Source organism: Barbatula barbatula, assembly GCF_947034865.1.
Source record: "Barbatula barbatula genome assembly, chromosome: 22".
Classification (NCBI taxonomy): domain Eukaryota; kingdom Metazoa; phylum Chordata; class Actinopteri; order Cypriniformes; family Nemacheilidae; genus Barbatula; species Barbatula barbatula.
Window position 1 is genome coordinate 13449824 of NC_136785.1, and position 24335 is coordinate 13474158.

Consider the following 24335-nt stretch of genomic DNA (forward strand, 5'->3'; position numbering starts at 1 on the left):
TCATAGGCTAGAGCATTGAAAAAGTTGTCTTCAACCAGCTGAACAAATTCTTAAGCTCAAACGGACACTTTGACAATTTTCAATCTGGGTTCCGCCCACATCACAGCACAGAGACAGCGCTCATTAAGATAGTAAATGACATTCGCTTAAGTACTGATTCAGGCAAATTATCCGTGCTGGTCCTACTCGACCTCAGTGCTGCATTTGACACGGTCGATCACAACATACTTATAGACATGCTGGAAAACTGGGTGGGGCTTTCTGGGATAGTCCTAAAATGGTTCAGGTCATACCTAGAAGCAAGAGGTTATTATGTGAGTATAGGTGACCATAAATCTGAGTGGACATCCATGACATGCGGAGTCCCCCAAGGCTCAATTCTTGCGCCTCTCTTATTCAACCTGTACATGCTCCCAATGAGCCAAATAATGAGAAATATCCAAATTGCTTACCACAGCTATGCAGACGACACACAGATATATTTAGCCCTATCGCCTAACGATTACAGCCCCATTGACTCCCTGCTCAAATGCATTGATGAAATAAATAGTTGGATGTGCCAAAACTTTCTTCAGTTAAACAAAGACAAAACTGAAGTCATTGCCTTTGGAAATAAAGATGAAGTTCTCAAGGTGAACGCGTACCTTCACTCTAAAGGTCAAACAACAAAAAATCAAGTCAGAAATCTCGGTGTGTCTCTATAGTCAGACCTTAGCTTCAGTAGTCATCTCAAAGCAATAACTAAATCAGCATACTATCATCTGAAAAATATTGCAAGAATTAGATGCTTTGTTTCCAGTCAAGACTAAGAGAAACTAGTGCATGCTTTCTTCACCAGCAGGGTGGATTATTGTAATGGACTCCTTATTGGCCTCCCCAAAAAGACCATAAGACAGATGCAGCTCATACAGAACGCTGCGGCAAGGATTCTGAGCAGAACCAGAAAATATGATCATATCACACCAGTCCTCAGGTCCTTACACTGGCTACCAGTTACATATAGGATAGATTTTAAAGTTTTATTACTGGTATATAAATCGTTCAATGGCCTAGGACCTCAATACATTGCAGATATGCTCATTGAATACAGACCAAAAAGAACATTCAGGTCCTCTCCAAGCAAGGAGAGTCTGCATTTAGCTATTATGCTATTATTATTATTTGTTTATATTTATATTAATTATTTATTTAGACCGCATCATAGTATTGAAACTGTGCTCGTTAAAATGACAAACAACCTGCTTATAGCATCAGATAAAGGCAACATCTCACTCATAGTCCTGATTGACCTTAGTGCGGCATTCAATACTGTGGACCATAACATAGCCTACATCTAGATCTTACACAAATATATCTAGGCACTACAATGGTTCAGATCTTACTTATCAGACAGACATCAATTTGTCCATTTAAATGGGGAATCATCAAATCTAACTCAAGTAAATTATGAATTACCTCAGGGATCAGGTTTAGGACCATTGCTATTCTCCATATAATGTACATGCTGCCCCTTGGAAATATTATTAAAAACAGGGAATTAGCTTCCACTGTTATGCAGATGCTATACCTGTATATCTCATCAAGACCAGATGATTCCTCCCAGCTTTCCAAATTGGCAGAGTGCATTGTAGATATAAAACATTGGATGACCTGTAATTTCCTTCTTTTAAATTCTAATACAACAGAAATATTACTTATCGGACCAAAGACACGTAAACCAAATATTTCGGATTATAACCTGCAAATTGAAGGCTGTACTGTTACTCCAACAAATACAGTAAAAGATCTAGACATTATATTAGACAGCAACCTGTCATTTCGAAATCACATCTCAAATGTCACAAAACAGCCTTTTTCCACCTAAGAAATGTTGCCTAATTACGAAATATTCTATGTGTTGCTGACGCGGAGAAGCTTTTTCATGCATTTATGACCTCAAGACTTGACTACTGTAATTCACTACTTAGTGGTTGTTCTGCATAATCAATTAACAAACTACAGTTAGTTCAGAATTCAGCTGCCAGAGTTCTAACCAGGTCCAGAAAATACGATCACATAACCCCAATGTTATCGTCTCGGTTACGTCTGTAACCTCCGTTCCCTGATGGAGGGAACGAGACGTTGTGAGAGACTGACTGGGGTTTGATCTTGAGAACCTACCTTCTCCGAGATAATTAATTATAAAACGCCAATGGGCTTGGCGAATGGCACGCGCACGCCAGTCTCCGGGTATAAAGGAAGATGGCAGCGGTCATTCACTTACCCTTTGTACTGAGGAACCTGAGAGGGCACTCCCGTTCACTGCAGTGATTCGGTGCAGCGTTGTGGCATGAAGTCACAACGTCTCGTTCCCTCCATCAGGGAACGGAGGTTACAGACGTAACCGAGACGTTCCCCTTCAGTCGGTCTCTCGACGTTGTGAGAGACTGACTGGGGATCTATCTTAAACGCCACAGCGCTTGCACCGACATCACGACCACTAGCGGAGCGACCCTGACTAGGCTAGCGAGTCACAAGAGTGCTACCGCAAGACGTAATCTTCCAGTCACATAGTATTGGTCATACTGAGAAGCCTGTACTCACTGCCTCACGGACAGTGGCGTACGCCTCTAGTAACGAGGAGCTGTCCGGAGCCGAACACTGGGGAAACACTGCCCGGAGGGGAGGTTACATGTGGAGGCACTAACATGGTCTCACCGGCGGGGAGAACAACATGCGCAAAAAAGGTGTCAGCCCGAGTAGGGGGACAATTCCAGGTGGGATTACCACCGGCGGGGAGGTCACAGATTCACCAATCGGGAAATCATGAGTGAGGAATTCAACACACAGGACGACCCAGAGGGGAGTCACTACGTATGGGGCACTAGTCCTAGTACAGGGGTCTACCTGAGCAGGGATGACTCTACCTATACCGGACCTGGTTCCAACAGACGGCTCCGTTCAGTCTGTTACCAAGTGCAAATGCTTAGTGATGGATGGAATGCCTATACTTCGCCGCGAGAGGGGAAAGTAGGGAGGCTAAAATAGCGCACTAATCTCACCTGAGGAGGGGAGAATGCGCTTTCGCAGGCGTACGCCCAAACCAGGAGCCCAACCTAAACGTTGGCGGTGTTAAGGGCATGTGCTGCAACTGGTTCCACGTGGAGATTGTAAAACCTTGTGAAGGTACTGGGCGTAGCCCAACCCACAGTTCTACAAATGTCTGCCAGAGAGGCGCCCTGTGCCAGTGCCCATGAGTGGAGTGGGCTCTCACTGCGAGCGGGCACGGCGATCCTGGGATTGGTATCCAGTGTGCCACCTCTGTTTGGAGTGTGCCACCTCTGTTCTGGGAGACAGCACCCCCCCCCGGGTGCTGTCTCCCAGAACAGACCAAGAGCTGCTCAGAGCTTCTGAGGCTCCGTGTGCGGTCCAGACCGAGGCGCAGTGCGCGTACTGGACACAACACAAAAAAAGGTTGGGTCTTCCTCTCCGGAGGGGAGCGCCTGCAAGTTCACCACGTGGTCCCGGAAGGGAGTAGTGGGAAGCTTGGCACGTCGCCGGGACAGGATCTCAGGACCACGTGAGAATTACTGGGCCCGAGTTCCAGGCACCTTTGGGACACAGAGAATGCCTGTAGGTCCCCCACCCTCTTGATGGAGGTGAGCGCCACCAAGAGTGCATCTTTCATCAACAACTGAGGAAGATACGCACTCTTGGGGGCTCACCAGGGCCGTACCAAGGCCCTGTAGCACAACATTAGGGTCCCAAGAGGGTACGGAGCACGGTCAAGGTGGATACACCCTTCTTGCGCTCCTGAGGAACCTGGTGACCAGGTCGTGCTGAGGGGGATACTTACCTGCGGGTCAGCACTGATCCGATCAGGCAACTCCGCGGGTTCTCCTCCCGGGGAGAACACCAGGACAAAATGGCGCCACGTATACCCGCCTAGAGGCGGGGCTCTAGCCTGTAAGACAGTCTCCCGGACCGCTAACGGCAAGCCCTCGTCCCGTCCAGGGGCCAGGCATGGAGATTCCAGAGGCCTGCGTTGGGGTGCCACAACGTGCCCTTCCCCTGCAACAGAAGGTCCTTCGTCAGGGGAATGGGCCAGGGGGAGGCCATCGTCAGATCTACCAGATCCGAGAGCCAGATCTGGTTGGGCCAGTCTGGCACCACTGACCAGAACCTGATGCCCCTCTTCCCTGACCTTGCACAGGAGCTGTGCAAGGAGGCTCACTGGGGGGGAAGGTGTACTTCCGCTTGTCCCGCGGCCAGCTGTGTGCTAAGGCATCCATGCAGAGGGGACCCTCGGTCAGGGAATACCAGAGCGGGTCCACCTGTGCCTGCCGAACCGCTTCCCATATAAGCCGGGCTGCACGGGGATGGAGTCGCCACTCTCCGCGGGGAGTACCCTGTTGAGAGAGCGCATCGGCTGTCTGGTTCAGGTTGCCCGTAAGAAACGTGGCCCGCAGGGATTTCATCTGCTGACTCCAAAGGAGGAGGCGTCGGGTGAGTTGTGATAACTGCGTTGAGCGTATGCCGCCTTGCGATTGATGTACGCCACGGCAGTCGTGCCGTCCGACCGGACTAGCACGTGTTTGTCCTGCACGAGGGGCTGGAGCCTCCTCAGTGCCAGAAGGATTGCCAGCAACTCTAGGCAGTTGATATGCCAACGCAGTCGGGGACCCGTCCACCGACCCGATACTGCGTGCCCACTTGCACACCGCACCCCACCCTTGCAGGGAGGCGTCTGTGAGACCGCCGTCTGCCGCTCGTAGGGGACGAACCAGGTGAGCGTGAAGGGGTGTAGATGGTCCGCGAGCATGAAGCTGACGGAGCAACATCTATCGAAATCCCCAACCTCGCCGAAACGGCAGCTGAACACGCCTGGGAAACAGACGGGGTGGTGGCGCGCTCGAAAGAACGTAGCCAATCGTGACCTCAACACCCTGATTGTTATGTCCACACACACGGGACATACCGCATCAGTGAAACCTGCCTCAGCATGCTTGAGCCCCAAGCAAGTGACATGGGTATCATGGCCGTCAGACTCCGGGACGAGTCTGTCGCACCCAAGGATACATCTACGAGGCATGCTCGTAGCCGGAGGGACTTACCTCTTAAGGTCCGTAGCCTTCTGCCGAAACGCCCAGGGGAAGTCCACCGAAAGGGGAAGTCTGCTGCTCCCTATCATAAATCCAGCAGGTTAAAAGTTTTCTCGAAGTCGAGTATCGCGTGTAGCATCAGCAAACACACAGGTTCCGAAGAACAAAGGATAAGTGAATGACCGCCACCATCTTCCTTTATACCCGTATGTACGTGGCGGAGACTGGCGTGCGCGTGCCATTCGCCAAGCCCATTGGCGTTTTATAATTAATTATCTCGGAGAAGGTAGATTCTCAAGATCAAACCCCAGTCAGTCTCTCACAACGTCGAGAGACCGACTGAAAGGGAACAACCCTTCACTGGCTACCCATTAAGTATCGTATCGACTTTAAAGTTCTTTTAAATGGTTTAGCTTCTATCACACTACAACCCATAACGCTCTCTAAGATCTCAAAAGTCCAGACTTTTGATAACATCTAGAATAACTAGTTTTAATGTGTAAAATGGGCAAATTTATGTTGACACTTTGATACTATAATCAAATATTTTTGGAGCGGTTTGATTTGGATGTTTATATGGCATGCAGTACCCCCATAAATCTTTTTTTACCACTTTATTCCGCAAACTTTGCATATTGTTCCCCTCTATGTACAGATATGTACTGTAGAGGCACAATATTGTTACAATTAGTTACTCTGTTAATCCTGTTTAATTATGCAGTACATTGTGGGACGTAATCTAAAACGTTACAAAATATCTTAAGCAAAAGCTCTATTCACACTATCTAATTTAATCTTATTGATATCTAGAAAGAATAATTTAGATTATTCCTTAACAATTATTAACATAAGGCTGTGTGTGGAATACCCGGTTGCACCGACCTGGAATGCCCGGCTGGGGATCTTTGGCGGCCACAGGATTCCGGCGGCTTCGACCCTGGAGGGAAGACCGGCGGCCTCGCCCTGAGCAGGAATCCGGCAGTCTCAACCCTGGAAGGGAGTCCAGCGGCCCCGACTCAGGAAGGGAGTCCGGCGTTCTCGACCCTGGAAGGGAGTCCAGTAGCCTCTAACCCTGGAGGGGAACCCGGCGGCTTCAACCGCTGCCGCATTGATCCCTCTGTCTGCTGGGTCCGATTGTGGATGGTTCATTCTGTCATGGTTCTCGAGTGGTGAGACAAGGACACAGGACCCAGGTGCAGACAGCGGGTAAGGGGTTAACATATATTTAAAAAATGGGTACTGTCCCCGAACCGGTTTCCTCAAAATGACTAAATCTAGCTTCCCGCATGTTATTATCCCTTTCACCTGCCCAGCATAATGATCCCTTGTTAGCTCCCCTATTTAATGCCCTTGTGTTTGCTGTCCTGTGCTGTTTCGTTCTGGATGTTTGGTTTGTTAGTATACTAACCTCGTCTCTTGGTTCCTGTATCCCTGATCTTGTCTAGTCCCCGTAAAGTGCTTAGTTTAGGTTAGTTTATTCTCTCTCTATTGTTTTTGCCCCCTCCTGGAAAGTCTTTGTTTTGCATTTGTGATTTTTCTGTTGTCATTTTGCCCCAACATGGTTATTTATTTTCTTAACCATAACATAATTAGACGTTTATTCATAGCATTGCAAGTATTTAGAAATATGAGTATTTTAAAATAGCCATGAGCAGAATTCATGTCAAATAAATACAATAACTGCGCAAAGTTTTGTGGCATTTATCCTTAAACGTTATAACTACACTTTTGCCTATAGGCATTAACAGAAATTGCATTCACTTGCATTTACGTTGATACAATTACATTTGTCAATAGAAAACGACACATCATAGTGATCCAAACAATTAATAAAACATATTGCATGTGTTAGTCAGATCAATGTATTCTCACGCATGAAACACTGCAGTATTTGAAGTCTGTAGTTGTTTAATCCAAACAGTGCTGCTATGATTCCCTCTTAGTCTCCTCCAGCCTTCTGTGATTTGCATTCGGTGTTCTACAACGAAACTGTGTGTGAGGAGAAACAGGGAAATGCTATCGTTCACCAGCTATTACTTTTTCAGAATTTTTGAAGATTATGTACTGAACCTAGTGATGTTTAGAATGTTTCTTCTCGTTACAAAATAATTCTGAAGGACGTCCCGAAGGAAGAATCCTGCAGGACCTGCACATCTGCAGATTCCTGGAGGATCCCACAGGCTTTTTGTGATCATTTTCCTGTGGGACTCCTGCAGGAATCCTACAGGACACACAAAGGACTACCGAATGAACCCTACAGGAAACCAACAAGAATCCTGCAGGAATCCGATTGAACTATCATGTATACTAATCCTGTTGGACTGCCGAAGGACAATTCAGGGCCTTCCAACAAAACACTTTTAAAAAGCAATATGATGTGTTTCAAATTTAAATTCCAACAAAAAATTTAAACGACTTAAGAAAATGTTCATTTTTAATTATATTAGTCAAAAGTGCATGGAAAGTTGAGACAAGTTGAGACTTTGAACAAAATGTGGCCCATCATTCTGCAGAAAAATTATTCTGGACTCTTGAAAAAGAGAGACAAAACTTTGCTAACAAAACATGTATAAATAATACATGCTATGTTTTTGTAGTGAAGTTTGTAGTGAAGTTTGTAGTGAAGTTTGTAGTGAATTTGCGATCACCTCTTAAGTCCACACAGTATTGCAGCATAACAGTGTCCTTCTTATGTTGCCTGAGAAATATGAGTATACAGTACACATATAGAAATGCTCAAATATAAGGTACTGTCAATATAAGAATGGTAAATGATCATATTAAAGATTAGTTGATATGTGAACAAAATGTGTATAACACTTAAAATATCAAATGTAAATTAGAATGTAAAACCGCTTAAGTCATCATTTTTTTCTTTTGGTTCTGGAATAATTTTCTGAACAGTCTCTGAAAGAGAAATATAAATACACTTCCGATTGCTCACGTCAGATACTTGTTATGAGAGAATTTTAGGAATTATTCACAATTAAACACGAATCACAAAAGTTTATAACTAAGCCATTTTGGGTCACAATTGACTCCCATAGTAGTCTTTTGTTCTAGTATGGGAGTCACGGGGAGACCCACTTACAAATTTCTTCATTTGTGATGACAGGAGGGTGAGCAAATGATGACTTTATAATGATTTTTTTGGGTGAGCTATTCCTTTAAAGACCTTCAACACTTGTATACCTTTAATCAGTTCCACTTTTGTGGGTCCAAAGGAAGCTCGGTGTGTGATTCTTTGTTGGCATTTCGAAATTTTCCAGAAAGGTAGCTAACATGCTTCTAAAAACAGCCATGGCAAAATCCATGATCATTGCTGACCATGATGTGCCTCCTCTACCATCACCGCACACCTGGAATGTATCCATCGCAATGTTTTGTTTTCTGTGGATTTCAACATGGGCAATACACATTAAATAATAAATTGAATTGGCAACATTTTTTAATCTGTGTTTTACAAAAAACTTATGTTTTCTCAAAACTCACAAGACTTATTTAAATGGTGTGAAAATAAAATCTAAACTTAGTGTTCTCAAATGGTCCAGTTCAGAAGAACTATGTGAAGAGTTTGGTTGAAGGGTAGCGCTGAAAGCTGAACTTGTTAGGGAGGTTGGCACAGCATGCTTGTTTACACTGCTGTTTGGCAGCAACTCTGCAATTCTGTTAATAGTCTCTAAATCAAGAAAACAATGTTTAAATTAACTCATTCATTCATAGCAAAAATATATATGTATAAGAACAATCATTTTGCAGTTTAAAGTCAGTTGCGATTCTCTGCTATCAAGGCTTTGATTTCCTTTCTCAGGTCTTTTACAGGTATTGCGTCATTTTCTTAGTTTTTGTCGTTGTATGTTTTTTCAACCTAAGTTAAAGTCACCGAACTGCAAAAGCACATGTGCTGTCTCTTAACCTATGTTAATACGATTTATCAGGAAGTTATATTAAACTTTTCTGAATCTCTTTTGGACTTGATGGTGGGCTGTTTTCTGGTCTAAATATAATTTTCCTTTTTATTGCTATCTTTCAGGCAGCTTGCGCCCCTCTTTTTGCCTTCTCTCTGACTCCATCTGACAAGTTTCAGTAGCTTGTCCTTATTTTCAGTACAGGAAAGGTTCATTATTTAAAGTGAATAGTTCAACCAGGAAAAATAAAATATGCATGCATTCACTTTCTCACTGTTGAACTAGAGAATAAATAAGAGCAGTTGAGCTTTCATCTTCACCAGAAGTTTCCGTTAGCCGCTCGTTACGGCTAGACATTATAGTTTTTCACTTAAACCCATGGAGCTAGTTGATCGCTGTTTGATCCGTGGCACATTCAAGACGTTCAGGCTTTGTTTTGCTAATCGAGAAGGCGTGTTAAGCTCTTTTCTATTCGCGCTCATCTCAACAAATACTTAACCAGTGCCTCTGTACTGGTGCGTTAAACGTCAGCGGGTAGCGTCAGCTGGCATGTGCAGACCTCCTCGTGTGAAGACCGACGAGAGAAAAGATCTGCGACTCTACCTGCGTGAGAGTAAAGACCTGCGACTCTACCTGCGCGACTCCACCGAGCAGATTCACCGGCAAGGCACAGCATTATATTTAATATACCTTTTGTTTTTATTTACTTGTATACTAACATCATGTGTTTCCAGTTTATTCCTGTACTCCATCACAGACAGTGCTCTCGCCCAAGACGCAAAGCACATAACGTTCACTCTCATTCCCGCCGCATTCAGGCCTCCACTTCGACACCTATGACTCTCTCTATGGGTCTCTGGAACTGCCAGTCAGGAGTGAACAAGACGGACTTCATCCATGCTTTTGCTAGCCAGTCTGACATTCACATTCTTACTGAGATATGGATTCGTCCTGAGGACTCGGCCACACCTGATGCTCTCTCCATTAACTACTCCTTCTCTCACTCTCCCCGCCGAACTGAAAGAGGAGGCGGCACAGGTTTGCTTATCAACAATAATTGGAAATATTCCACACTATCTTCACTATGCAACAACTATTTATTTGAATACCACGCTGTCAATATTACTTCTCCTACTCCGCTCAGTATTGTCGTAGTTTACCGCCCCCCAGGTCCTCTGCACAACTTCATTGATGTGCTGCTCTCATCATTTCCAGAGGATGGTGGCTCTCTCGTAGTCTTTGGGGACTTCAACATCCACCTGGACAAACCCTATGCTTCTGACTCCCACACTCTCACTGCCTCGTTCGACCTCACACACCTCGTCACAGCCGGTACTCACAGATCAGGAAACCAGCTTGATCTCATCTACACCCATAACTGCACCACAGACAACATTAAAGTCACACCTCTTCACATTTCTGACCACTTCTTCATCACTTTCAACATGCTCCTCCCTACATGCACTACACCAACACCACCACCTTTTTATTTTAGACGGAACCTTCACTCTCTCTCCCCTGGCACCCTCTCTGCTAAAGTGTCATCCTCTCTTCCCTCCAACTTTCCATCTCTAGATGCTGACACTGCCACCGACACCTTATGCTCTAAACTTACTTCCTGTCTAGATAATCTCTGTCCTTTGTCCTCCAGACTGTCTGACATCCTCCGCTGAAAGGAAATGGCACAAGACCAAGAATCCTGCTGACCTAGGGGACTACCAGTCACTACTCTCCTCTTTCTCTGCTAGTGTTGCCACAGCGAAAACATATTTTAATACCACCAAGGTGAGCAATGCACCTAACATTCGGCAGCTGTTCAAGACCTTTAACTCTCTTTTTGGCTCTAATCTCAAGGTTGGACTACTGCAATGCTCTCCTTGCTGGTCTTCCTGCAAAGGCTATCAAACCACTTCAGCTGGTTCAAAAAACTGGTTTTCTCAAAACTCACAAGACTTATTTAAATGGTGTGAAAATAAAATCTAAACATAGTGTTCTCAAATGGTCCAGTTCAGAAGAACTATGTGAAGAGTTTGGTTGAAGGGTGGCGCTGAAAGCTGAACTTGTTAGGGAGGTTGGCACAGCATGCTTGTTTACACTGCTGTTTGGCAGCAACTCTGCAATTCTGTTAATAGTCTCTAAATCAAGAAAACAATGTTTAAATTAACTCATTCATTCATAGCAAAAATATATATATGTATAAGAACAATCATTTTGCAGTTTAAAGTCAGTTGCCGATTCTCTGCTATCGAGGCTGTGATTTCCTTTCTCAGGTCTTTTACAGGTATTGTGCGTCATTTTCTTAGTTTGTCGTTGTATGTTTTTTCAACCTAAGTTAAAGTCACTGAACTGCAAAAGCACATGTGCTGTCTCTTAACCTATGTTAATACGATTTATCAGGAAGTTATATTAAACTTTTCTGAATCTCTTTTGGACTTGATGGTGGGTTGTTTTCTGGTCTAAATATAATTTTCCTTTTTATTGCTATCTTTCAGGCAGCTTGCGCCCCTCTTTTTGCCTTCTCTCTGACTCCATCTGACAAGTTTCAGTAGCTTGTCCTTATTTTCAGTACAGGAAAGGTTCATTATTTAAAGTGAATAGTTCAACCAGGAAAAATAAAATATGCATGCATTCACTTTCTCATTGGGTTCAAAACCCAGCAGCACACCTCATCTTCCAACAGCCCAAAAGGGCTCATGTGACACCCCTTTTCATCTCCCTCCACCGGCTACCGTTTGTGACTTGAATCAGATTCTCCTTCACAACTCATTCCTGGTGGAACATTGTTCCCAATGCGGTCCGGTCAACCACATCTCTCACAACCTTCAAAAAACGACTTAAAAATCCATCTCTTCTGTGAATACTTGACAAAAAAATGAAAAAAATAAAAACTAACTAAACTAACCCTCTCTCTTCTATCAACAGTTAGTGGTCTAGCTTTCATTGAAACTAGTAACTTTGTATTAGCACCGATCGTACTATTGCTCTTGTATGACATATCGCTTATTGGTCCCTGAACTCTTTGTAAGTCGCTTTGGATAAAAGCATCTGCTAAATGACGAAATGGAAATGTAAAGAAAGACCGACGGACGGAGAGATATATGGCACAGTTGCACTGTTTGCTCCAGAATTATACAGCGTTTGACCCGTTCGAACAAAGTTCATTTAAAAGATTTACGTAGAAAACTTGTACATAATTTATTAATTTTATTTCTTAAAAGAATGAGAAGATCACGTATAACGATAAATGTATAACCATCAATCCTACATGATGTCAGTCCTAAGGGATTGCTGCAAGATCCCTGCACATTGAACCAAAATCCTGCAGGTTCCTGTAAGAGTTTTTTGTAAGGGATATGTTTCTGAAAATCTATGTGCGTAAAAATCTTGTTTTTAACCATTTAGGTTTCAACGCCCCATTGTAAATACATATAACCCTAAGTGAGCCATACGATTTCAAGTCGGAAGTACGTCACAAGGTTACCTGAAAGTAGTCCTTAGTTATTTTGTGACAAACACATTTTATTCAAATATAAATAGACAGCCTGATTAGAATACATTATATTTTGCACATAATTAAATTCTAACACTAGCTGCTCAGGGAGCTTTGTAAGCTATTATTCCTGCACAGGGCATCAGTCTATCGGCTATTAGGTCATTGATAAGGATGGAAGCCAAAGGCCTTTTGCGACAACACCAGATCGATCATTTGATTACAACGACAGTGTTGTCTGAACCAATAGTGTCTGCTAGCATATGGTGTCTCCTGGCAGGACTTCACCGGTATGATCTACAGAAATTAGAAATGGGCTATTTAGAAATAAGAGGCAATATTGCACTTTTGTAAAGTTTGTAATGTTTTTTTTGTAAAGCATGTTTGTAAAAATACTTAAAAGGCCTAGCCCTGGCTTAATGCGACAGCCCCCATCCACTTGCATGGTTTTGTGTCCATATAATAGAAAAGTTGTCGGTGTTCAGCATGTCGGTCAGTAAATGATGACAGAATTTTCAATTTAATTTTATCCTTGGAAACTTCCCCTAGAAACATACTAAATAACTCATCCCTAAACTGTAGAAACACGGGCATCGACTTAGAGGTGTAATAAAGTATTCACCAGCTTTTGGGCCCATTTAATTTAAAGCATTTCAATATAGGAAAATTTTTTTGGATTAAATTGTAATCAAATTCAAGATTCATGATATTATTTGATAGTTATACACGTATAGATATATTATTCTGAATTTATTTAGCAAATAAATATAATTACTGTATATAAAAATACAGGTAAAAATAAAGAATTAAATAATTATTTCAAATTGAAATAATAGACTGAATACTAATATTGAAAAACTTTTGAATAGAGAAAACCGATACCGATAGAAAACTGATACCGATAGGAAACCGATAGTTTAATGTGTGTGGGTCCAGTAAAAGCACATTGCAAAGGAATGTTCAACCATCTGGTTCACCAAGATATGGCCATTTACCATCCGTTACTGCACATCTTAAACCAGATGTAAAACAATTTCCTTCAATCAGCTTTTTGTCCTGTAAACACTTTTATTCACACACAGTCTTACTGCCCTCTCAAGGCTGGTGGGCATTTTCAAATCCCACTGCTGAAAACATTGAGCAGACGTTGGTCATTTTGCCATAATACTTCTATAAAATAAGCTTTATCCCTTTTTAAACATTACTGCAACTCATCGAATAACTCACTGCAGATTGTAGTTGATAATATTAGCTTCATTCACAATAGTACTTCATCACACCAGTGCTTAATTTATAGTTTGTTAAACTTTTTCTCATGGACGCCTGAGGATATGCAATGGCAGAAACTATTCCCAGAACTCTTTTCAAACATCTGGACCTTCTGGGACTACTGTTTCAAATCTGACTCAACTGGTCAGAAATTCAAATCAATGACTTGATATTTGACCTGAACACAACCACTTGAAAGCACATTTGAAACGTTACCCAACAGACCATTACAGTAGATTTGGGGTAACAAAGATTGTCGCGAATCAGACCTCATTGGAGTGTCTCTTTAAAGACACATCTTCTCTATAGACAACCCCTTAGGTGACTATGCACCTTTCACAAGATATTGACTTTTCTCTGTAGCCTCCCAGTGAACTGTCTAAATCAACTTACCTGGAGGTTATACATGGCTGATTCGTTCATGAATGTCAACGATCAGTCTAGATGTTAATGCAGCTAGTTTTTGCTCGATCAGAGATTCAACATGTCTCAGTGGAATCTAGTGACTTTTGTCAATGTGACATTACTTTTAATTGACTTATGTTGGAAATAACGTACGTATGACTTGGTCGAAGGTAAAAGCAAGGATCTGAACAATATACAAAACTTACATACTTCACCGGTGTAGTAATTGATGTTGTGCCAAATGGGACAGTTCACCCAAAATAACAATTCTGTAAATTACTTACCAGTGTTTCTCAAAATATCCACATTTAAGTAAAGATTGCAGGAGCATGCTAAACATATCTGATGTGAAGAATGATCAGAAATCCTCATTAGACGCTAGACCCTTGTAGTCACGTACACCCATCAAACCTTTCAGATTAAATTATTGCTGATTCTAAGGATATTTTAGGGCACACATGTGATTGTTCTAAAGACTGATGGAGAACAAGGGAAGGACCTAAAACTCACATCATCTTACTTTAAAAAACCATTAAATTGTACTTTTTACAAAATGAGGAAAAGTGGCTTTATTTTAGTTTTCATGCAGATTGTGTTCACATAATTGTTTAAATGAGTCCCATCAGACAGTCATTATAAAAGCCTGAATTAAAGGTTGAAAACGGTCTCCAAATTCAGGACAAATATGTTTTATTCTATTCTCTTTCAATATATCAATCAGTCCGTCATTCATCTTTCTCTGCGATTTTAATGGATGTATAAAAACAGCCATTGCATTTTGAAATGAAACTGGCAGCAGACAGACAGTTGAAGGAGAGAAGTAAACGGATGCTCCGCCCAAGCGTTTAACATACGTTTACAACATTACATAGTTACGCGTAGCCAGACCTTCATACTCAAGATCTGGAACTTATCACCGTTTTCTTTGGTCAAGGCTGCCCAAGAGGCCACATAACTGACAGGTAAAGCAACCAATCATGTTTCGTGCCGCGTCATGTTTAGAGGTGTGGAAATTCATGAAATTTGTGTTGTTTCCAGGCGGCCGTTAAAGAACGCGACACGCACGTCTCCCGGAAATCCTGTAAAATTCAACCAATCAGATAAAGACTTCTGTGTATTTCCAGAAAAGGGTTCCTTATGCATCAGATGTTTAACCAATGGTCCGTGGGCTGTCGCTCCAAAGCGACTGAGAAAAACTTTCAGATTTTACCGTAAATAATGAATTTACAGCTTTACTTTAGTTCTGTTAACAAATTACAATGAGATTGTGATACAGGAAAAATAGCTAAATTACTTATTAAGTTTATGTAAACATACAATGTAAAAAAACTTCTAAGCTCTCCAACTCTTCTATTTGCCCTAAACTGTCCTACATTTTTCAATTGCCACAACTATTAAGTACTACAGTTAATTGTGGCAACAGTATGTTTGACTTGGAGCGGTTATAAAAGGTTTTTACAGTAGCAAACAAACCGTTGTACTCTATGTGCAATGCTGAATGAGGAACTTAAGTGCAATATTTTTAAATGTGTGTCAGGCCACAGATTCTCATCTACATCACAGCGGATATCTTCCCTTGCTATTCAATGTGGAAAGAATCGTTTGGCATGTCTAATCCATCCTCTGCAGTGGTCTGCTGTGATGTCATAACAACCAGCAGTGTCATTTGAGTATGATGATGGCGATCGTAGACCTTCCACCTCCGTGCCGAGAAGAACTCATCAATTGGTTTAAGGAATGGGGAGCATGGTGGGAGGATTTCCATCTGCATCCTGTTGTGGGCCGCAAACCATTGCCTGATTACGTTTGAGCCACATAAACGCACATTATCCCAATTTACACATACTTTGGTAGATGACCATGAAGCTGACCTATCTTATCATCAGGGATGAGAACTCTACAGAGGGTCTCTAAGAAGGTGAGGAGATGCTGTTTGTTACATGGCCCTACAAGGGCAATACGAGTTAGCACACCATGCTCTGAAATGGTAGCACACATGCTGATGTTCCTTCCTCGTTGGCATGGCACATCAATAGTAACCCTGTGGCCAATGATATTTCGACCACGCCTTCTGCTTCTTGGTAGGTTGAACCAGCCTCATCCAGGTTTATGAAGTTGTGTGGTCGTTCACTTGATTCTAGTTCCATCATACGCCACGCCATGCACCAAAAGATACAAAGTTAGTTTTAGAAATTATTTAGAGTAGTTGCATTGATACAAATTGAAGTAGACAAATTCTAACACTTCACACATTCCCCTTCATTAGTGAAAATCAAGATTCACTTGAGAGCAAATTATCAATTCCTTACAGGAATTAGTTTTCCTGTAGCTTAGTGGTAAGAGCATTGCGTTAACAAGGCAAGGTTGTGGGTTGGATCCCAGGGGATTGCACATACCTATGTATAAATGTATAGGATCACTTTTTATAAAAGCGTCTGCCAAATGCATAAATGTCAAATGTATTGTAAATCAATTCAGTTCACAATTAGAACAGTCTAAAATAAATCTATAGAAAACATGCTTATGAGATTATGACAAAAATGTCAACCATTTTGCATTTAATGGTTTGGCAATGAACTAATTCCTAAATATTTTGAGATGTAAGACTCTTCAACTGTAAACCAGTATAATGTATTTTGATGAAAATAACATAAGCAACTAAAATTGTAGGAAACATCGGACTATTGTACATAATCATCTGCATGATTGTCCAAAACAATGAGAATTTTCTTTTAATGTTGTGCACAACTGACTTGAAGATGTGGAGGTTGAACAATGTGTTCCTTACTCGAGCCAGCAGACGTACAAGCTCTCAGGCAGTGTGTGATCCTGATCAGTCGTGGCCTAATGGTTAGAGAGTCGGACTCGTGACCAGAAAGTTGCCAGTTCGATCCTCAGGGCTGGCAGGTAACCAGTGAGGTGCCCTTGAACAAGGCACCTTACCCCTACTTGCTCCCGAGCGCTTTAGTGATGGCTTCCCACTGCTCCGGGTGTGCGTGTGTTCACTACTCTCTAGATGTGTTAAATGCAGAGGTCTCATTTCACGTATGGTTCACCATAACAAATAGGTCACTTTCATATACACAAAATTACAGTATTTGAAATCACCTGTTTCTACAAGATTTTATGTAGACATTATCTGTTATGTCAATCAAGTTTGTCTGTGTCTTTCGGAGCAATGTGAACATGAATTCTAAACCCAACTGCAACTTGGTGTTTGTTGGTATTTACCTTTGCAGTGTGATTTGGCCTTAAATCTGTCTGTCTGTCTCTCTCTCTCTCTCTCTCTCTCTCTCTCTCTCTCTGTCTGTCTGTCTGTCTGTCTGTCTATCTCTTTTTCTCTCTGTCTGTCTTTCTCTCGGTCTGTCTGTATATCTATCTCTCACTCCGTCCGTCCATCCGTCTGTCATCTATCTATCTGTCTGTCTGTCTGTCTATTACTCGGTCTATCAGTATATCTCTCTGTATGTCTCTTTCTATCTATCTCTCTCTCTGTCTCAGTCTGTATCTGTCTGTCTGTCTGTCTGTCTGTCTCATTCTGTCTCTGCCTCTGCCTCTATCTGTCTAGCTATCTGTTCATTCGTCTCTATCTTGTTAATGCATTTTCATTCTTTCAACACCTGCAATGATTTCATTCATGACGTAATACGCTGTGAAAAACAGACCAGCTGATAGTTTTAAGAGCAGGAAACAGCTTAAGAAATACTGAGTGAAAGAGAGAATTCGTCAGGCAACCGAATGACTAAAAAATGGTAATACAGAATGGGTAAGAAACAGAAAGAAGCACACGGTTTAAGAGACCCTTTACTTTGCCCTAAAGATAAATTTGACTCATTTCCGGCAAAGAGTGTTTAAGATCGGTCTGAATGGCTCTAGAAGAAGACTGGTAAATGCCTTGCAGTTCAGCCTACACAACAAGAACAGAAGCAGGTTACAGAAGATGTGGGCACAGTGTCATTAAAGAAAATCTTAAGGGAACACGAATGCTTACCATTTGAATGCTTGAAGTCTTATTTTGTCTGTTTAACCCTGTATGGAGCACATTATGCAATTGTTTACCGGTTACTACACCCCCCAAAATCAATATTTTATTTATATGACTTTTGACCTACAGTATAACAGTCTTAACTGATAATATTTGGACTAAGGGGAAATATGGTAAACGCTCATCATGTTGACCTCCACAATGGGCTTTGAAGGCTTATTTGTTGCCTTGGTGATCAAACAGAAGTCTAGCATTGAATAAACCAGAGCAGGGGCGCAACTACTCAGTGTTAGGGGGGTATGCAGAAACAGTTTTTGCGCCCCCCCTAAATAAAAAAGTGTGCCGGACATCATCATGTATGGGCTTGAAATAATAAAGGTTTATTTTAAAAGTATATCAGACAGCTACTGTAAGCCCACCATAATTATATGGTATATGGACACAAATATATAAAAATGTATTCATAGAAATTTCTCTGCCATTTCTTTCTTTTTGCCGTATCTAACACGTACCGATTCGTACCGAAACGTGACACAAGTGTAACGTATCGAACCGAACCCTGAATTTTGTGAACCATTACACCCCTACCTTTTCCATATTAATAATATTAAGAAATTAATCTGTTGGTATCAAGTATGAAGTTGGTATCAAGCTCCCTCTACACTTCCACCTAATGTTAGACCTTCCTAACTTTGCTGTTAAATATAGCAGCCTAAATTCGATTTTTCAATCAGCCTAGGGATGGCATCAGATAAGACAACTATTATGCAGTAAGGTTGTGCTGCTGTTGAAATTACATGAACATTTGGGATTTTAAAAAGTACAAATATGACACACACACATACATATAGAAAAATAATTACAGGGTCACATCTCTCTCTGTTTAAAGATCTGTGCTGATATATATACATACATACATACACATAGCACAGATCTTTAAAGAAGGAGAAATGTGGCCCTTGCAGCTTCCATGTCACCCAGCAGATGTAAAGTAGCCTGTATGTCTGACAGCACAGCTGAGCTAACATGAAGCTAATGGTAAAATAAAATCCATGATAAACCAGGCTAATTGCATAAGGAATGTTTTCCAGCTTCTAGTAATTTATTGTGCATGCTACCTTATATTTACCAAATTGAGATATGTCATGCATGGCATTGGTACAATAGGGTTTAACCAACATATAAATGTAGATATCAGCAGCAACATTATTTTGCATTAAGTTAGCAAACACTTGCCAGTCAATATTTATATGTTCAAGCCTCCAAGTTTGGTAGCAAATCTATTCATGAATCCGACGGTCGGTTGCTCAGCAAGCTCGCTAGCTAACGTTAGTCTGTTAACATGAATTTTGTATTTGCAAGAATAGACGTCACATTTTGAATCCTACCTGTTGCCTTTCACCATCCACGTAGTTAGCTGCTGTCGCATCCCTTGACAGGCCGTCTCCTTTTTCCATCTTTCTTTTTCTATTTTTAGCCCCCGACAGCTTTTTTGGTTTATCCATCTTTTTCAAATTCAAATTTCAACGACAACTCACCAACGTTACTGCGTACTTAACGTAACTCACGGCGCCCCGCCCACTCGCGATATTACCCTTCTATGTCTAAATAAATTATATGATGGAATCTTATGAGGGCACCGGTGCCGCCTAGCCTGTTAGTCCTCTTAAATGTATATAACTTTTTATACATACAATAACTTAAATAAATTTTAGAAAAATGTATATAACTTTTATTATTTCACATTTATTAAACCATCGCGTTGGCGCCCCCCGTGGTGCGGCGCCCCTATGCGCCGCATATAGCGCATACCCACTTTTTGCGCCACTGAACCAGAGGCCACGTGACTTCATAAAATAAATAAAAAAATGTCTATGGTGCTTTAAAGAATAAAACCGCCTTTTTATGTCATTGATGACTGGCCCATAACACATGAGAAAACATTACAACCACAGACTTGGGTGATCTGAAGAAACACTTGTTTATGATTTATTGCATAAAAGTGTGTTTTTCATTTATTTTACATATGTCAAACTCCAGCACATTAGTAAATTGTTATATGATTATGATATAATGCAGTAAAGTATACTTTATTGTAATATGTTAACAGAAATTACAGCAAGTCAATTCTACAGATCTGCAAAATACAGTCACATTTAAAAATGAATATTCATGGTAGGCTAGCAGTACATTTACTGAGCTTTTCACCAAATCCCTGTGCATTTCCTGGAAAAATTGGCTTCTACAGCCGACAGATGCCTTTTTAGTAATACTGGGTTGAAGCTGATGTTAAGAGACAGATTATAACTTGGGGATTTCACGGCAAGCATTTCTGTGACACTTCAGTGCTTGTTTGAGTCAGTCTGTGAGACAGCTAAAGAATATAAGACATTTAAAAAAAGAGATACATCACACATTTTATTTTATGCTGGCAGATTTCTATCTTCAGAGTATGAAGAAAATCTGAATAGCTATAAAAACCTTAATAGCGATTCAAAAACACAGACAGTACAGACCTTTAACAGGGATATATAAAGTCTAATAAACATTTTATTTGCCACCTGAAATTATTCAGATAAGCGATTAATATCAGTGCATTATTCCTGTTAAAACTAGAGTAACCTGTATACATCCAGAAAGGGAGCCACAGCCCCGAAAGGTATTTGGACAAACATGCCATACTTAAAAATTTATGAATGTCATCGTATTAGACGTAAAACCAAGTGGCATTTATTTAACAGAAGGTTTGCCTACCAAGCAACAAATGCAGTTGTTAGAAATGTTGGAAATAAATAAAAAACGTTCTATTAATATTTTACTGGTTTCCTTTGATATTGTGATTTAACAGAATAACAACCAGACATTTTTAAAAGTGGAGAGGCTTGAAAATCTTTTTCAACGTAGTGCTGCCATCTAGTGTTAAATCTGTCTGTCTGTCTATCAGTCTGTCTATCAGTATGTCTATCAGTCTGTATATCTGTCTGTTTCTTTCTGTATATATATCTGTCTGTCTGTCTCAGTCTGTATCTGTGAAAATCTTCTTCAAAATAGTGCTGCCGTCTAGTGTTAAATCTGTCTGTCTGTCTATCAGTCTGTATATCTCTCTGTATTTCTGTCTGTTTCTTTCTGTCTGTCTGTCTCAGTCTGTATCTGTCTCTGTCTGTCTCTGTGTCTGGAAAATATTTTTCAACGTAGTGCTGCCGTCTAGTGTTAAATCTGTCTGTCTGTCTATCAATATGTCTGTCTCGGTCTGTATATGACTCAGTCTGTCTCTGTCTGTCTGTCTGTCTCTGTGTCTGGAAAACCTTTTTCAACGTAGTGCTGCCGTCTAGTGTTAAATCTGTCTGTCTGTCTATCAATATGTCTGTCTCAGTCTGTATATGACTCAGTCTGTCTCTGTCTGTCTGTCTGTCTCTGTGTCTGGAAAACCTTTTTCAACGTAGTGCTGCCGTCTAGTGTTAAATCTGTCTGTCTGTCTATCAATATGTCTGTCTCAGTCTGTATATGACTCAGTCTGTATCTGTCTGTCTGTCTCTGTGTCTGGAAAATCCTTTTCAACGTAGTGCTGCCGTCTAGTGTTAAGTCAGTCTGTCAGTCAGTCTATCAGTATGTCTGTCTCAGTCTGTACATCTCTCTGTATTTCTGTCTGTCTCAGTCTGTATCTGTCTCAGTCTGTACATCTCTCTGTATTTCTGTCTGTCTCAGTCTGTATATCTCTCTGTATTTCTGTCTGTCTCAGTCTGTATCTGTCTCAGTCTGTACATCTCTCTGTATTTCTGTCTGTCTCAGTCTGTATCTGTCTCAGTCTGTATATCTCTCTGTATTTCTGTCTGTCTCAGTCTGTATATCTCTCTGTATTTCTGTCTGTCTCAGTCTGTACATCTCTCTGTATTTCTGTCTGTCTCAGTCTGTATATCTCTCTGTATTTCTGTCTGTCTCAGTCTGTATCTGTCTCAGTCTGTACATCTCTCTGTATTTCTGTCTGTCTCAGTCTGTATCTGTCTCAGTCTGTATATCTCTCTGTATTTCTGTCTGTCTCAGTCTGTATATCTCTCTGTATTTCTGTCTGTCTCAGTCTGTATCTGTCTCAGTCTGTACATCTCTCTGTATTTCTGTCTGTCTCAGTCTGTATCTGTCTCAGTCTGTATATCTCTCTGTATTTCTGTCTGTCTCATTCTTTATCTGTCTCAGTCTGTACATCTCTCTGTATTTCTGTCAGTCTCAGTCTGTATTTCTGTCTGTCTCAGTCTGTATCTGTCTCAGTCTGTATTTCTGTCTGTCTCAGTCTGTATCTGTCTCAGTCTGTACATCTCTCTGTATTTCTGTCTGTCTCAGTCTGTATATCTCTCTGTATTTCTGTCTGTCTCAGTCTGTATCTGTCTCAGTCTGTATATCTCTCTGTATTTCTGTCTGTCTCAGTCTGTATCTGTCTCAGTCTGTATATCTCTCTGTATTTCTGTCTGTCTCAGTCTGTATCTGTCTCAGTCTGTATATCTCTCTGTATTTCTGTCAGTCTCAGTCTGTATCTATCTCAGTCTGTATTTCTGTCTGTCTCAGTCTGCATCTGTCTCAGTCTGTACATCTCTCTGTATTTCTGTCTGTCTCAGTCTGTATATCTCTCTGTATTTCTGTCTGTCTCATTCTTTATCTGTCTCAGTCTGTACATCTCTCTGTATTTCTGTCAGTCTCAGTCTGTATCTGTCTCAGTCTGTACATCTATCTGTATTTCTGTCTGTCTCCGTCTGTATCTGTCTCAGTCTGTACATCTCTCTGTATTTCTGTCTGTCTCAGTCTGTATCTGTCTCAGTCTGTACATCTCTCTGTATTTCTGTCTGTCTCAGTCTGTATATCTCTCTGTATTTCTGTCTGTCTGTCTCAGTCTGTATATCTTTCTGTATTTCTGTCTGTCTCAGTCTGTACATCTCTCTGTATTTCTGTCTGTCTCAGTCTGTATCTGTCTCAGTCTGTACATCTCTCTGTATTTCTGTCTGTCTCAGTCTGTACATCTCTCTGTATTTCTGTCTGTCTCAGTCTGTATCTGTCTCAGTCTGTACATCTCTCTGTATTTCTGTCTGTCTCAGTCTGTATATCTCTCTGTATTTCTGTCTGTCTCAGTCTGTATCTGTCTCAGTCTGTACATCTCTCTGTATTTCTGTCTGTCTCAGTCTGTACATCTCTCTGTATTTCTGTCTGTCTCAGTCTGTATCTGTCTCAGTCTGTACATCCCTCTGTATTTCTGTCTGTCTCAGTCTGTACATCTCTCTGTATTTCTGTCTGTCTCAGTCTGTATCTGTCTCAGTCTGTACATCTCTCTGTATTTCTGTCTGTCTCAGTTTGTACATCTCTCTGTATTTCTGTCTGTCTCAGTCTGTATCTGTCTCAGTCTGTACATCTCTCTGTATTTCTGTCTGTCTCAGTCTGTACATCTCTCTGTATTTCTGTCTGTCTCAGTCTGTATCTGTCTCAGTCTGTACATCTCTCTGTATTTCTGTCTGTCTCAGTCCGTATCTGTCTCAGTCTGTCTGTCTCTGTGAAAATCTTTTTCAACGTAGTGCTGCCGTCTAGTGTTAAAGTCCCCTCTGCTGAAATAAAGAAAAACTTGAATGAAAGCAATAATGTTTGTTTAGTGATGAAATCGGTTCGCGTTTATATAAAGTTTTAATAATTTATTCATACGTGATTCTGTGTTCTCTATCATATGGGACGAAAATAGTCCATACAACACATATGAATAAATAAATAGATTATAGATGCCTCTATGGCAACCTGCTGACATGCCAAAGCGCAACAAGATTAGTGTATCGCAACATGTTCACCATCAGACGAATGCGCCTCCCCAGTTTCTACAACAGACAAATTCATAAGCACTTTATTATGATTGATTTATTACATTTATTTGCTTGTTATAATGCGACGTCCGTTGGCGTGGTACCTTCACACAGTTTTCCTCACAAGGGGGCGTCGCGGGCCATATTTTGTCGAGGCTTCATCTTGTTGTCTGCTTCGTGTTTCTATTTAAAATTCACTTTGTATCGTGTTACCCTTGTTGACATGAACTATACGTAGCCTACAGGACACGTAACACAACACGTAGGCTAAGGTATTTATTCCACACTTTATATAGTGTGTACTTTTGTAAATGTGATGACAGAAACCCGTGACAGTTCCCTAACTAAACAGCTTCTGGGCCCCCGCGC